The sequence below is a fragment of the Leuresthes tenuis genome, unplaced genomic scaffold (genome assembly GCF_036924035.1).
Source record: "Leuresthes tenuis unplaced genomic scaffold, fLeuTen1.0.hap1 SCAF_18, whole genome shotgun sequence".
Taxonomy (NCBI): domain Eukaryota; kingdom Metazoa; phylum Chordata; class Actinopteri; order Atheriniformes; family Atherinopsidae; genus Leuresthes; species Leuresthes tenuis.
Window position 1 is genome coordinate 26,912,983 of NW_027325372.1, and position 15,994 is coordinate 26,928,976.

Consider the following 15,994-nt stretch of genomic DNA (forward strand, 5'->3'; position numbering starts at 1 on the left):
AACAAAGCCTCAATACGGTGTTCCCGTTGTGTTTTTGTTGCTGCCACTGTTTGCTTTTTCACAAGAGCGCACCTGTTGAGGGGGGGCCTGGGGGGGCCTGGGTGATGGTGGGTCTCAGGCCCGGGCTGCTGCGACTGGTGTGACCGGGTGGTTTGTTTGTTTGTTTTTTGTTGTTTGTTTTTTGTAGAGGTCCTCCGGAGTGGGGTTGGGTTGAGTGGGGTGGGGCGGGATGGGTACCTTCTGGGGGTACAGTAGCTCCCAGAATATGGTCGCTGCAGGCCCCGAGCCTGGTGGACATCAGGCCCTCCTGTCCTGTGTTGGCTCCCTGGTAGCGGGGATGCCTATTGCAGCCAGTCCCTGGCTGCCCCCAGTGTATATCCCCATACCCCTCTCCCTTCTGGCTCCTGTACACAGCACACACTCACACATGAAGGTTTTTGGGGGCGTGTGTGTTCGGTGGGGTGTAGTGGACTCTGCAGTAGTTGCACTCTGCAGTTCCCACCCCTGTTTTAATTACACCTTAGACATTACTACTTATCAAACACACTCACACACACACATTAGGTCTTGGGGGGTGGTTACACTGAGTGGCATCTGGTGGGCGGGGCTCTTTGGGTATGTAGGCTGCCCAGAGGGCCACGCTCCCAGTTCTACAAGTTTGGCTGCCCCTCAATTTTAATTGCTCACTATTAGAAAATATTGAAGAGCCAGAAGGGTGAGGGGAGGGGTCTTCTTCGCACACCCCTGCTTCCTGGTTGCTGCTCGGGGCGGGAGGGGCCAGGAGGATTAATTAATTGTTCTGCTGGTTTGGGGTCTGTGGTGGCTGGGGGGCTGCTGGCCCCCTGGTGTGCCCGCTGCACTACACCCCAGCGGAGTCGAGGGAGGGAGGACGTGTGGATGTATGGGACATGAAAGTGTGTGTGGTAATGATTGGGCCTGGATCTTGGACTTGCTGTCGCCTGGCCTGCCTGTGCTTCTCCTGATGGGGGGGGGGCGGCGTGGCCTCTCTCCGCTGCTCGCGACTTCACCCACCTGTGGGCACGTCTTGACTCCCAGGGCACTTGGCCAGGGGTGCTGGGGCAGGCGCTGACCCACTGTGTGGCTGTCTGGGGCGCTTGGCCCTCCTGGGTATTGGGTGGGGCCTCTGCCGGGGGGTTTGGGGGCGCTCGGGCTCCTGGGGCCCGGATCCAGTGCACGGCCCATGTCTGGGCGGCTGGGACCTGGCGACGTCGGTGGGCTGTTGCCCCTGGCTCCCGGAGGGCCTCTGCCCTATGCTTATGGGGGCTCTTTCCGGGGGCTTCCTCTGCAGTCTTCTGGGTGGATGCGTGGTTGCCCCTGCGGTGGGCTTCCTGGGTTCTGTGCTCTGTGGGGGCTGCTGGTGGCCTGGGTATTGTGGCCCTCTCTGCCTGCTTCTGATTGCTTGGGGGGGCTGTGGATTGTGGCCCTGTACGCTTATACACTCATAACTAAGCACGGTTATTATGTAGGTCCTGTGCCATGGGTGTTGCATGTTCTCACACACACACAACCACATTCATTAGTCCAGTAGCATGGTCGCTAAGCAGTTGATGTATTATCATGTCGTCTCAGGTCATCTATATCCCCAGCTGTGTTGTATGCGATGTATGTTCTGTTTTTCTCTTCTTTCCTCTTCTTCTTTCCTTGTCCCCCGGTCCGGTTCAGTTCTATTACATGTCATATATTGTAAACAGAAATAAATAAATGGGCATCAAGGGGAGCTTTACATTTATAAAACTTCCCTTGGCAAAGCAAATCTGTTTGGCATCAAAGGTATTCAGACTACAATTCTGCTGCCATAATGCTGAACACGATAAGGGGAAAAAAAAAAAAAGTAAAGAAGACAGTTCTGCCGAAAGCCAGGGACTAGACCTGTTCTAAGTTCTGTACTTTTTAAAAGGGAGCCAACACAGGACAGGAGGGCCTGATGTCCACCAGGCTCGGGGCCTGCAGCGACCATATTCTGGGAGCTACTGTACCCCCAGAAGGTACCCATCCCGCCCCACCCCACTCAACCCAACCCCACTCCGGAGGACCTCTACAAAAAACAAACAAACAACAACAAAAAACAAACAAACAAACCACCCGGTCACACCAGTTGCAGCAGCCCGGGCCTGAGACCCACCATCACCCAGGCCCCCCCAGTCCCCCCCTCAACAGGTGCGCTCTTGTTAAAAAGCAAACAGCGGCAGCAACAAAAACACAACAGGAACACCGTATTGAGGCTTTGTTCTGACCACTCATTTGGTATGGCGTTTCTTTCAAGCAATTCTCCCGGTTAGCCCGCACTCGGCTCGCTCCCAGAGCCGTGTTAAAGTCTACTTCGCATTCACTCTCTTTTCTCAGCAGACTAAAAGAAAGTTTCATCTTGGGCTCCCTGAAACTTCCATCCTGCACCGCTGTTTGCTTTTTCACAAGAGCAGAGGAGAGCGCACCGTTCCCAGCGGCACTGCAGTACTGGGTCGATGCTTGTGAACGGAGCAAGCTTCTTTTTCAACTCCTATTCTTAAAAATCCATTTAATATGTAGTCCTCGTATAGAGGACATATTAAACTGATAAGAACAGATACTACACTTGATCTTAGCCAAAAGGCCGAGAAGCGATAACTGTCCACTGTTTCAGGTCCGAGGGCCCTTGCTGGCACAATGTGCACTTGTAGCAGTGTTCTTTTTATGGCCATAGGTGGCCAGAGTGTCACGTTGCACCTCCGCCCACCCGCTGCACTGAGCACTCTTCAGCCCTTTTAAATGGTATAACTTTGCACTCCCGCACGCTCCAGCAAGCACCATTCAAGCAACAACTTTGCACTCCAGCTTCGAACATTGGCACAGTCGCAACAAGTAAGGCGACTCTACTCAGAGAAGTCACTCTGCACAGTAACAAGATTTCTTTTGCACAGACAGAAAGGGCTTCACCCGCAAAGGTAAAGCCTGCCAAAAATAGAAACAACTCATTAGTGCTGCTCTCCACAGAAGTCTTTAGTAAAAGGCGAAAGACTTGTACGTTATGAAGAGAAACCAGAGTACGATTATCCGTCACTGCGGGAGCAGGGCATCAGGCTAGTTGGCATAGCCACCTTCCCCATGGTGAGCTTTGCTTGGTTGAGACGCTTGCTCCCCCCCCCCTTGCTCCTCGGCTGACCAAGTAGGAACAATCGGGCCCTATTCGATGGCTGCCTTGCCTTTTACTCTGTGCAAAAGACAAGGCAGCAACAAAAACACCACGGGAAAACCGTATTGAGGCTTTGTTCTGACCGCTCATTCGGTGTCGCGTTTCTTTCAAGCAATTCTCCCGGTTAGCCCGCACTCGGCTCGCTCCCAGAGCCGTGTTAAAGTCTACTTCGCATTCACTCTCTTTTCTCAGCAGACTCTTGGGATTTTATCAATAAAATGAATTCCTTCACTCAAACTATGTTAAAACTGCTTTGTCCTTCATATTTACCATGTCTTGAAAGATTTAAACAAAAAAACCAACGTTGTACTTTGCAGTAAAAGAAATAGCAAATCTAAAGTTTCAGGAATCCGAGAATAAGCTTACTTTCATGAGTTCTTCACGATTTCGGATTTTGCTATAAAATGAATTCCTTCACTCAAACTAAATTAAAACTGCTAAACCGCTAATCTGTTACATGTAAGGCAGATGTCAAATTCACCGAATTAGGATTATTCGGTATTCGGCCAATCGAGCTGTAGCAGCTTCGGTAAAAGAGTATAAGTTGAAGAGTTTGTGAATAAAGGTGTGCGCACACATAGTGAGCTGTAGGAAAATAGGCAGGGAGCAATGCCGGCTGGGGTATATGTTCTTGTATGTTGTCTGACTGTTTGATTTGAATGTGTTGTGTAAGTGTCCTGTTGAATGTTACATGTTTGGGCTTTGACACGCTTCACTGTGGTTGTTAACTGTGTGGTGTGTCCTGAAATGTTATATGTTTGGGCTGTGTGACATGCTTAATGCTTGTCAGTAGCTACCCACTTATTCATATATAGCAACTGACAACGTAAGAAGTCCGGACATACTTTGATAGAGTAGTTGTAGAAGTATCCTTATTGATAATAGATAAACTAATTCATAGTGATAGAACAGTAGATGAACAGGTGCCTGCACATGTCTCACGAAAATAAAATGGGTGTATCATTGCTGATGGCAGAGCAATACTGCCAAACTTATGAGTTCTTGTGGCAAACTTGATTCAGTGTCTTGACGTGTATACGCTGTTTCGCTGACTTGATTGTCACAAGAAACAAAGTGTGTTTGATAAGATCCGACCATTTTATTACGGGAGGATCAGTATGTATGAATTCTGATGTGACTGATAAACCCATTCGTATCTTAAGCACAATCTAATACGTGAGACAACGCCCTGACACACGATAAAAAAAAAAGAGAGAGCGGTTTTGTGTCCCCACAGTCCATAATGTAGAAAAGAGAGAAAAAAGCCTTTCTGATTTGGTATGTGTGCTCATAGTGCAGAGTGTAGAGAAAAGAAAGCCGTTTTGGTGTCACGGGTGTTGTGACTTACACACACACATTTCTAAATTGTGAAAGGAAATTATTTTAGAGGAAGCACTAGAGTTTAGATCCCACATTTGTTGATAGGCATTCATTTATTTCTTCACTTCTGATAAAAATGATAAGACTGACCTAAAGAATTGGAGGCCCATCACACTTTTAAACTTTGACTGTAAACTTTTTAGCAAGGTTTTTACGACACGGATGTCCTCTGTTTTAGAGGAGGTAATTCACCCAGACCAGGCTTGTGCCATCTCAGAGAGACAACTCACCGACAGCCTCGTACTGATTCGAGACATCATTGATTACGCTAGAGACAGAAACACCCGGCTTGTCATCTTAAATTTAGACTTTGAAAAAGCTTTTGATCGGGTCTCGCATCAATATCTCTTTCAGGTGTTGCAGCCATCGAATAGGGCCCGATTGTTCCTACTTGGTGAGATTTGCTTGGTTGAGACGCTTGCTCCCCCCCCTTGCTCCTCGGCTGACCAAGTAGGAACAATCGGGCCCTATTCGATGGCTGCCTTGTCTTTTACTCTGTGCAAAAGACAAGGCAGCCACAAACACCACGGGAACACCGTATTGAGGCTTTGTTCTGACCACTCATTCGGTGTCGCGTTTCTTTCAAGCAATTCTTCCGGTTAGCCCACACTCGGCTCGCTCCCAGAGCTGTGTTAAAGTCTACTTCGCATTCACTCTCTTTTCTCAGCAGATTAAAAGAAAGTTTCATCTTGGGCTCCCTGAAACTTCCATCCTGCACCGCTGTTTGCTTTTTCACAAGAGCAGAGAAGAGCGCACCGTTCCCAGCGGCACTGCAGTACTGGGTCGATGCTTGGAGTGAACGGAGCAAGCTCCTTTTTCAACTCCTATTGATAAAAATCCATTTAATATGTAGTCCTTGCATAGACATATCACATATTAAACTGATAAGTACAGATACTACACTTGATCTTAGCCAAAAGGCTAGAACCAGAATTATTCTTCAGGAATCCGAAAATAAGCTCTATTTTATGAGTTATGCACGAATTCGGATTCTCCTATAAAACGAATTCCTTAACTCAAACCAAGTTAAGACTGCTTTGTCCTTCATATTTATTCATGTCTAATCAAGTTTCAACGATAAACAACGTTGTACTTTGTAGAATGAGAAAGAACTTCTTCAGCAATAAGCATCTCTCGACATATGACGAAGTACAGATTTTGCTATAAAATTAATTCCTTCTATCAGCCTGACTTAAAACTGTTTGTCCTCCTTATTTATCCACTTCAAATCAAGTTTCAACAATTAAAAAAATGTTGTAGTTTGAGAAAGTACAACTTAATCTTCAGCAATCAGTATAAAAAGAGGTGCAAATGCCAACCATACATACCTAAAAGGTGGTAATCGAGCTGTAGCAGCTTCGGTAAAAGAGTATAAGTTGAAGAGTTTGTGAATAAAGGTGTGCGCACACATAGTGTGCTGTACGAAAATAGGCAGGGAGCAATGCCGGCTGGGGTATATGTTCTTGTATGTTGTCTGACTGTTTGATTTGAATGTGTTGTGTAAGTGTCCTGTTGAATGTTACATGTTTGGGCTTTGACACGCTTCACTGTGGTTGTTAACTGTGTGGTGTGTCCTGAAATGTTATATGTTTGGGCTGTGTGACATGCTTAATGCTTGTCAGTAGCTACCCACTTATTCATATATAGCAACTGACAACATAAGAAGTCCGGACATACTTTGATAGTAGTTGTAGAAGTATCCTTATTGATAATAGATCACTAATTCATAGTGATAGAACAGTAGATGAACAGGTGCTTGCACATGTCTCACGAAAATAAAATGGGTGTATCATTGCTGATGGCAGAGCAATACTGCCAAACTTATGAGTTCTTGTGGCAAACTTGATTCAGTGTCTTGACGTGTATACGCTGTTTCGCTGACTTGATTGTCACAAGAAACAAAGTGTGTTTGATAAGATCCGACCATTTTATTACGGGAGGATCAGTATGTATGGATTCTGATGTGACTGATAAACCCATTCGTATCTTAAGCATAATCTAATACATGAGACAACGCCCTGGCACACGATAAAAAAAAAAAAGAGAGAGAGCGGTTTTGTGTCCCCACAGTCCATAATGTAGAAAAGAGAGAAAAAAGCCTTTCTGATTTGGTGTGTGTGCTCATAGTGCAGAGTGTAGAGAAAAGAAAGCCGTTTTGGTGTCACGGGTGTTGTGACTTACACACACACATTTCTAAATTGAGAAAGGAAATTATTTTAGAGGAAGCACTAGAGTTTAGATCCCACATTTGTTGATAGGCATTCATTTATTTCTTCACTTCTGATGAAGTTTCAACAATAAACAACAAACTTTGTATTATGAGAAAGAACCAGAATCATTCTTCAGGAATCCGAAAATAAGCTCTATTTTATGAGTTATGCACGAATTCGGATTCTCCTATAAAACGAATTCCTTAACTCAAACCAAGTTAAGACTGCTTTGTCCTTCATATTTATTCATGTCTAATCAAGTTTCAACGATAAACAACGTTGTACTTTGTAGAATGAGAAAGAACTTCTTCAGCAATAAGCATCTCTCGACATATGACGAAGTACAGATTTTGCTATAAAATTAATTCCTTCTATCAGCCTGACTTAAAACTGTTTGTCCTCCTTATTTATCCACTTCAAATCAAGTTTCAACAAATAAAAAAATGTTGTAGTTTGAGAAACTACAACTTAATCTTCAGCAATCAGTATAAAAAGAGGTGCAAATGCCAACCATACATACCTAAAAGGTGGAGCGGAAGTATTCAGCTGCAAGTAGGTGTGAATGTTCGACTATAATTTGTAAAAAGCGGGTAAGAAAAGGTTCGAATGCCCGACTATATATTAACAAAAGCGGGAGGAGAGGTCTTCGGATGAGAGTGGGTGAGAATTTCCAACCATAATCTATAAAATACGGTGAAAAAAAATATGTGAATGCCTCATAGAACACTAAAAGCGGAAGTGTTCGGCTGCAAGAAGGTGTGAATGTCCGACTATATTTGGTGAAAAGCAGGTGAAGCAAGGTCTGAATGCCCAACCTTACATCATCAAAAGCGAGATCAGAGGTGTTTGGCTGCAAGAAGGCCATAGTTTTCCAAAAGCGGGTAAGGTGCGAATGTCCGACTAAATATCAACAAAATTTGGGGCGGAGGTCTTCGGATGCAAGTGGGTGTGAATATTCCACCATACAAGTATGGTGGAGAGGAAGCTGTGAATAGCCGACCATAGTTTGGAAAAAGCGGGTAAGAAAAGGTTCGAATGCCCGAACATACACCATCAAAAGAGGGAGCGGAGGTGTTCCGCTGTACAAAGGTGTGAATGTCCGACCATAGTTGGTAAAAAGCGGGTAAGAAAAGGTTAAAATACCCGACTGTACACAATCAATAGCGGGAGCGGATGTGTTCGGCTACAAGAAGATGTGAAAGTCCGACCATGGTTTGTAAAAAGCGGGTAAGAAAAGGTGCGAATGTCCGACAATGTATGATCAAAAGAGAGAGCGGAGGTTTTCGGATACAAGAAGGTTTGAATGTCCCACCATAGTTTGTAAAAAGCGGGTAAGAAAAGCTTCGAATGCCCGACTATACACCATCAAAAGCAGGAGCAGATGTGTTCCGCTGTAAGACGGTGTGAATGTCCGACCATAGTTGCTAAAAAGCGGGTAAGAAAAGGTTAAAATACCCGACTGTACACAATCAATAGCGGGAGCGGAGTTGTTCGGCTACAAGAAGGTGTGAAAGTCCGACCATGGTTTGTAGAAACCGGGAAGAAAAGGCTCGAAAGCCCGACTATACACCATCAAAAAGAAGGTTTGAATGTCCATCAATAATTGCTTTAAAACAAGAAAGTAAATTTTCGAATATCAAACCGCACATGATCATAAGCGGGAGAGGAGGTGTTCGGCTGCAAGAAGGTGTGAATGTCCACCCATAATTCATGAAAAATGGGTAAAAAAAAGGTGCGAATGCCTAACAATAAATTATCAAAAGCAGGTGTGAATGTCAGATCATAATTTGTAAAAAGCTGATGAGAAAGGGTGAGAATGCCCGACTATACACCATCAAATGCGGGAGCGGAGGTGTTCGGCTCTGAGTAGGTGTGAATGTCCGACCATAATTGCTGAAGAATGTGTTAGAAAAGGTAAGAATGCTGGACCATACATCATCAAAAGCGGGAGAGGTGGTGTTCGGCTGCAAAAAGGTGTGACTGTTCGACTAAAGTTTGTAAAAAGTGGGTAAGACAAGGTGCGAATGCCTGACAATGTATGATCAAAAGAGGGAGTGGAGGTTTTCGGCTGCAAGAAGGTCTGAATGTCCAACCATAATTTGTAAAAACCGGGGAAGAAAAGGCTCGAAAGCCCGACTATACACCATCAAAAGTGGGAGCGGAGGTGTTCAGCTTCAAGACGGTCTGAATGTCCATCAATAATTGCTAGAAAACATGAAAGAAAATTTTCGAATATCAAACTGCACATGATCATAAGCGGGAGAGGAGGTGTTCAGCTGCAAGAAGGTGTGAATGTCTACACATAATTACTGAAAAATGGGTAAGAAAAGGTGCGAATGCCTAACCATACATCATCAAAAGAGGGAGTGGAGGTGTTCCGCTGTAAGACGGTGTGAATGTCCGACCATAGATGGTAAAAATCGGGTAAGAAAAGGTTAAATTACCCGACTGTACACAATCAAAAGAGGGAGCGGAGTTGTTCTGCTAAGAGAAGGTGTGAAAGTCCGACCTTGGTTTGTAAAAAGCGGGTGAGAAAAGGTTCGTATGCCCGAATATACACCATCAAAAGCGGAAGCGGAGGTGTTCGGCTGCAAGATATTGTGAACGTCCGACCAAAGTTTGTAAAAAGCAGTTAAGATAAGGTTCGAATATCTAACCAAACATAATCAAAAGTGGGAGCAGAGCTGTTCAACTGGAAGTAGGTGTGAATGTCAGATCATAATTTGCAAAAAGCTGATGAGAAAGGGTGAGAATGCCCGACTATACACCATCAAATGCGGTAGCGGAGTTATTCGGCTGTGAGTAGGTGTGAATCTCCAACCATAATTGCTGAAAAATGTGTTAGAAAAGGTAAAAATGCCGGTCCATACATCATCAAAATCGGGAGAGGTGGTGTTCAGCTGCAAGAAGGTCTAAATGTCCATCAATAATTGCTAGAAAACATGAAAGAAAATTTTCGAAAATCAAACCTAACATGATCATAAGTGGGAGAGGAGGTGTTCAGCTGCAAGAAGGTGTGAATGTCCACCCATAATACCTGAAAAATGGGTAAAAAAAAGGTGCGAATGCCCAACTATACACCATCAAAAGCGGAAGCGGAAGTGTTCGGCAGCAAGACGGTGTGAACGTCCGACCAAAGTTTGTAAAAGCATTAAGAAAATGTTCGAATATCCAACCAAACATAATCAAAAGCGGGAGCAGAGCTGTTCGACTGCAAGTAGGTGTGAATATCAGATCATAATTTGCAAAAAGCTGATGACAAAGGGTGAGAATGCCCGACTATACACTATCAAATGTGGGAGCGGAGGTGTTCGTCTGTGAGTAGGTGTGAATGTCCGACCATAATTGCTGAAAAATGTGTTAGAAAAGGTAAGAATGCCGGACCATATATCATCAAAAGCGGGAGAGGTTGTGTTCGGCTGCAAGAAGGTGTGAATGTCCAGCCATAATTACTCACAAACGGGTAAGAAAAGGTACTATTGCCAGACCATGTATGATCAAAACAGGGAGCGGAGGTGGTTCAGCTGCAAGAAGGTTTGAATGTCCGACTAAAGTTTGTAAAAAGCGCGTAAGACAAGGTGTGAATGCCCGACAATGTATGATCAAAAGAGGAGTGGAGGTTTTCGGCTGCAAGAAGGTCTGAATGTCCACCCATAATTACTGAAAAATGGGTAAGAAAAGGTGCGAAAGCCCAACCGCACATGATCATAAGTGGATGAGAAGGTGTTCGACTGCAAGTAGGTGTGAATGTAAGATCATAATTTGTAAAAAGCGGGTAAGAAAAGGTAAGAATGCCCAACCATAAATTATCAAAAGCGGCAGCAGAGTTTCGGCTGGTATTTATCAATGTCTAGATAGATTTCAACAAAAAACAACGTTGTACTTTGCAGTAAAAGAAAGTGCAAATCAAAAGTTTTAGGAATCCGAGAATAAGCTTATTTTCATGAGTTCTGCACGATTTCGGGTTTTATGTATAAAATGAATTTCTTTACGCAAACTAAGTTAACACTGCTTTGTCCTTCATATGTACCCGTTTCTACATATATTTCAAGCATAAACTTCCTCATATTACCCTGAATGAGAAAGAGCCACACTTGTGATTAAGCCATACCTCCCTTTTGAGGAGTTCTGCATGATTTGGGATTTTATCTATAAAATTAATTCCTTCACTCAAACTATGTTAAAACGGCTTTTACCTTCATATTTATCAATGTCTCGATAGATTTAAACAAAAAAACAACGTTGTACTTTGCAATAAAAGAAAGAGCAAATCAAAAGTTTTAGGAATCCGAGAATAAGCTTATTTTCATGAGTTCTGCACGATTTCGGATTTTATGTATAAAATGAATTCATTCACTCAAACCAAGTTAAAACTGCTTTTTCCTTCATATTTATCAATGTCTAGATCGACTTCAACAAAGAACAACATTGTATTTTGCAGTAGAAGAAAGAGCAAAACTGAAGGATCAGGAATCCGAGAATAAGCTTCTTTTCATACGTTCTGCATGATTTGGGATTTTATGTATAAAATGAATTCCTTCACTCAAACTAAGTTAACACTGCTTTGTCCTTCATATGTACCCATTTCTACATATATCTCAAGCATAAACTTCCTCATACTACCCTGAATGAGAAAGAGCCACACTTGTGATTAAGCCATACGCCCCTTTTGAGGAGTTCTGCATGATTTGGGATTTTATCTATAAAATCAATTCCTTCACTCAAACTATGTTAAAACGGCTTTTACCTTCATATTTATCAATGTCTCGATAGATTTAAACAAAAAAACAACGTTGTACTTTGCAGTAAAAGAAAGAGCCAATCAAAAGTTTTAGGAATCCGAGAATAAGCTTATTTTCATGAGTTCTGCACGATTTCGGATTTTATGTATAAAATTAATTCATTCACTAAAAACCAAGTTAAAACTGCTTTTTCCTTCATATTTATCAATGTCTAGATCGACTTCAACAAAGAACAACATTGTATTTTGCAGTAGAAGAAAGAGCAACACTGAAGGATCGGGAATTCGAGAATAAGCTTATTTTCTTATGGGCAAGTGGGAACTGCTTTGTCCTTCATATTTATCAATGTGTAGATGGATTTCAACTTCTTCTACTGCAAAGTCCAATGTTTTTCTTTGTTGAAGTCGATCTAGACATTGATGAATATGGAAGGACAAAGCAGTTTTAACTTGGTTTGAGCAAAGCAATTCATTTTATAGCAAAATCCGAAATCGTGCAGAACTCATGAAAGCAGGCTTATACTCGGATTCCTGAAACTTTAGATTTGCTCTTTCTTTTACTGCAAAGTACAACGTTATTTTCTTGTTTAAATATTTCTAGACATGGTAAATATGAAGGACAAATCAGTTTTAACATAGTTTGAGTGAAGTAATGCATTTTATAAGCAAAATCCCAAATCATGCAGAACTCACGAAATGCTTTTTCTCGCTTTTCACTGCTTTTTACAAACTTTGGTCGGACGTTCACACCTTCTTGCATCCGAACACCTCCGCTTCCGCTTTTGATGATGTATATTCGGGCATTCGAACCTTTTTTTACCCGCTTTTTACAAACCATTGTCGGACTTTCACACATTCTTGCAGCCGGACACCATCTCTCCCGCTTTTGATGATGTATGGTCCAGTATTCTTACCTTTTCTAACACATTTTTCAGCAATTATGGTCGGACATTCACACCTATTCACAGCTGGACACCTCCGCTCCCGCTTTTGATGATGTATAGTCGGGCTTTCGAGCCTTTTCTTACCCGGTTTTTACAAATTATGGTTGGACATTCAGACCTTGCAGCCGAACACCTCCGCTCTCTCTTTTGATCATACATTGTTGGGCATTCGCACCTTGTCTTACCCGCTTTTTACAAACTATAGTCAGACATTCACATCTTGCAGTTGAACCTCCGCTCCCTGTTTTGATCATGTATGGTCTGGCAATACTACCTTTTCTTCCCCCGTTTGTGAGTAATTATGGCTGGACATTCACACCTACTTGCAGTCGAACAGCTCTGCTCCCGCTTTTGATTATGTTTGGTTGGATATTCGAACCTTTTCTTAACTGCTTTTTACAAACCATGGTCGGACTTTCACACCTTCTTGTAGCCGAACAACTCCGCTCCCGCTATTGATTGTGTACAGTCGGGTATTTTAACCTTTTCTTACCCGCTTTTTACCAACTATGGTCGGACATTCACACCTTCGTACAGCGGAACACCTCTGCTCCCGCTTTTTATGGTGTATAGTCGGGCATTCAAACCTTTTCTTACCCGCTATTTACAAACTATGGTAGGACATTCAAACCTTCGTGTATCCGAAAACCTCCGCTCTCTCTTTTGATCATACATTGTCGGACATTCGCACCTTTTCTTACCCGCTTTTTACAAACCATGGTCAGACTGTCACACCTTCTTGTAGCCGAACACATCCGCTCCCGCTATTGATTGTGTACAGTCGGGTATTTTAACCTTTTCTTACCCGCTTTTTACCAAGTATGGTCGGACATTCACACCTTCGTACAGCGGAACACCTCCGCTCCCTCTTTTGATGGTGTATGTTCGGGCATTCAAACCTTTTCTTACCCGCTTTTTCCAAACTATGGTCGACTATTCACAGCTTCCTCTCCACCATACTTGTATGGTGGGATATTCACACCCACTTGCATCCGAAAACCTCCGCCCCAAATTTTGTTGATATTTAGTCGGACATTCGCACCTTACCCGCTTTTGGCAAACTATGGCCTTCTTGCAGCCAAACAACTCTGATCTTGCTTTTGATGATGTAAGGTTGGGCATTCAGACCTTGCTTCACCTGCTTTTCACCAAATATAGTCGGAAATTCACACCTTCTTGCAGCCGAACACTTCCGCTCCACCTTTTAGTGTTCTATCACACCTTTTTTTTGACCGCATTTTATACATTATGGTTGGAAATTTTCAACCACTTTCATCCGAAGACCTCTCCTCCCGCTTTTGTTAATATATTTGAACTTTAGTTTGACATTCAAACCTTCTTGCAGCTGAACCACCTCCGCTCCCTGTTTTGATCATATATGGTCTGGCAATACTACCTTTTCTTACCCGTTTGTGAGTAATTATGGCTGGACATTCACACCTACTTGCAGCCGAACACAACCTCTCTCGCTTTTGATGATGTATGGACCGGCATTTTTACCTTTTCTAACACATTTTTCAGCAATTATGGTCGGAGATTCACACCTACTCACAGCCGAACAACTCCGCTCCCGCATTTGATGGTGTATAGTCGGGCATTCTCACCCTTTCTCATCAGCTTTTTGCAAATTATGATCTGACATTCACACCTACTTGCAGTCGAACAGCTCTGCTCCCGCTTTTGATTATGTTTGGCTGGATATTCGAACCTTTTCTTAACTTCTTTTTACATATTTTGGTTGGACGTTCACACCTTCTTGTAGCTGAACACTTCCACTCCTGCTTTTGATGATGTATGGTTGGGCATTCACACCTTTTTTTTGCCCATTTTTCAGGAATTATGGGTGGACATTCACACCTTGCAGCTGAACACCTCCTATCCCACTTATGATCATGTGCGGTTTGATTTTCGAAAAGTTTCTTTCATGTTTTCTAGCAATTATTGATGGACATGTAGACCTTCTTGCAATGAACACCTCCGCTCCCGCTTTTGATCATACATTGTCAGGCATTCGCACCTTGTCTTACCCACTTTTTACAAACTTTAGTCGAACAGTCACACCTTCTTGCAGCCGAACACTTCTGCTCCACCTTTTAGTGTTCTATGGGGTATTCACACCTTTTTTTTCACCGCATTTTATTGATTATGGTTGGAAATTGTCACCCACTCTTATCCGAAGACCTCTCCTCCTGCTTTTGTTAATATATAGTCGGGCATTCAAACCTTTTCTTACCCGCTTTTTACAAATTATGGTCGAACATTCACACCTACTTGCAGCCGAACACCTCCGCTCCCGCTTTTGATGGTGTATAGTCGGACTTTCGAGCCTTTTCTTCCCCGGTTTTTACAAATTATGGTTGTACATTCAGACCTTGCAGCCGAAAACCTCCGCTCCCTCATTTGATCATACATTGTCAGGCATTCGCACCTTGTCTTACCCGCTTTTTATAAACTTTAGTCAGACATTCACACCTTGCAGCTGAACCACCTCCGCTCCCTGTTTTGATAATGTATGGTCTGGCAATACTACCTTTTCTTACCGGTTTGTGAGTAATTATGGCTGGACATTCACACCTACTTGCAGCCGAACACCACTTTTCCCGCTTTTGATGATGTATGGTCCGGCATTCTAGTCTTTTCTAACACATTTTTCAGCAATTATGGTTTGACATTCACACCTACTCACAGCCGAACACTTCCGCTCCCGCATTTGATGGTGTATAGTCAGGCATTCTCACCCTTTCTCATCAGCTTTTTGCAAATTATGATCTGACATTCACACCTACTTGCAGTCAAACAGCTCTGCTCCCGCTTTTGATTATGTTTGGTTGGATATTCGAAACTTTTCTTCACTGCTTTTTACAAACTTTGGTCGGACGTTCACACCATCTTGCAGCCGAACACCTCCGCTTCCGCTTTTGATGGTAAATATTCGGGCATTCGAACCTTTTGTTACCCGCTTTTTACAAACCATGGTCGGACTTTCACACCTTCTTGTAGCCGAACAACTCCGCTCCCGCTATTGATTGTGTACAGTCGGGTATTTTAACCTTTTCTTACCCGCTTTTTACCAACTATTGTTGGACATTCACACCGTCTTACAGCGGAACACCTCCGCTCCCTCTTTTGATGGTGTATGTTCGGGTATTCGAACCTTTTCTTACCCGCATTTTACGAACTATGGTCGGACATTCAAACCTTCTTTTAGCCGAACACATCCACTCCTGCTGTTGATGATGTATGGTTGAGCATTCGCACCTTTTCTTACCCATTTTTTACAAACTATGGTCGGACATTCACACCTTCTTGCAGCTGAACACCTCCTCTCCCGCTTATGATGATGTGTGGTTTGATATTCGAAAATTTTCTTTCATGTTTTCTAGCAATTATTGATGGACATTCAGACCTTCTTGCAGCTGAACACCTCCGCTACCGCTTTTGATGATGTATAGTCGGGCTTTCGAGCCTTTTCTTCCCCGGTTTTTACAAAATTATTGTTGGACATTCAGACCTTCTTGCAGCCGAAAAC

The 15,994-nt window shown here is 43.3% G+C and overlaps 2 non-coding genes and 1 pseudogene across 2 annotated transcripts; all 3 read right to left on the reverse strand.

Moving 5' to 3' along the window:
* Positions 1-2,442: 2,442 nt before the first annotated feature.
* LOC140276176 (U2 spliceosomal RNA) lies at positions 2,443-2,623 on the reverse strand (annotated as a pseudogene).
* Positions 2,624-2,931: 308 nt separating this feature from the next.
* On the reverse strand, positions 2,932-3,045 carry LOC140276293 (U5 spliceosomal RNA). The gene has a single exon (XR_011908900.1). It is a non-coding gene; the product is annotated as a U5 spliceosomal RNA (small nuclear RNA).
* Positions 3,046-5,315: 2,270 nt separating this feature from the next.
* LOC140276115 (U2 spliceosomal RNA) lies at positions 5,316-5,502 on the reverse strand. The gene has a single exon (XR_011908799.1). It is a non-coding gene; the product is annotated as a U2 spliceosomal RNA (small nuclear RNA).
* Positions 5,503-15,994: the final 10,492 nt, after the last annotated feature.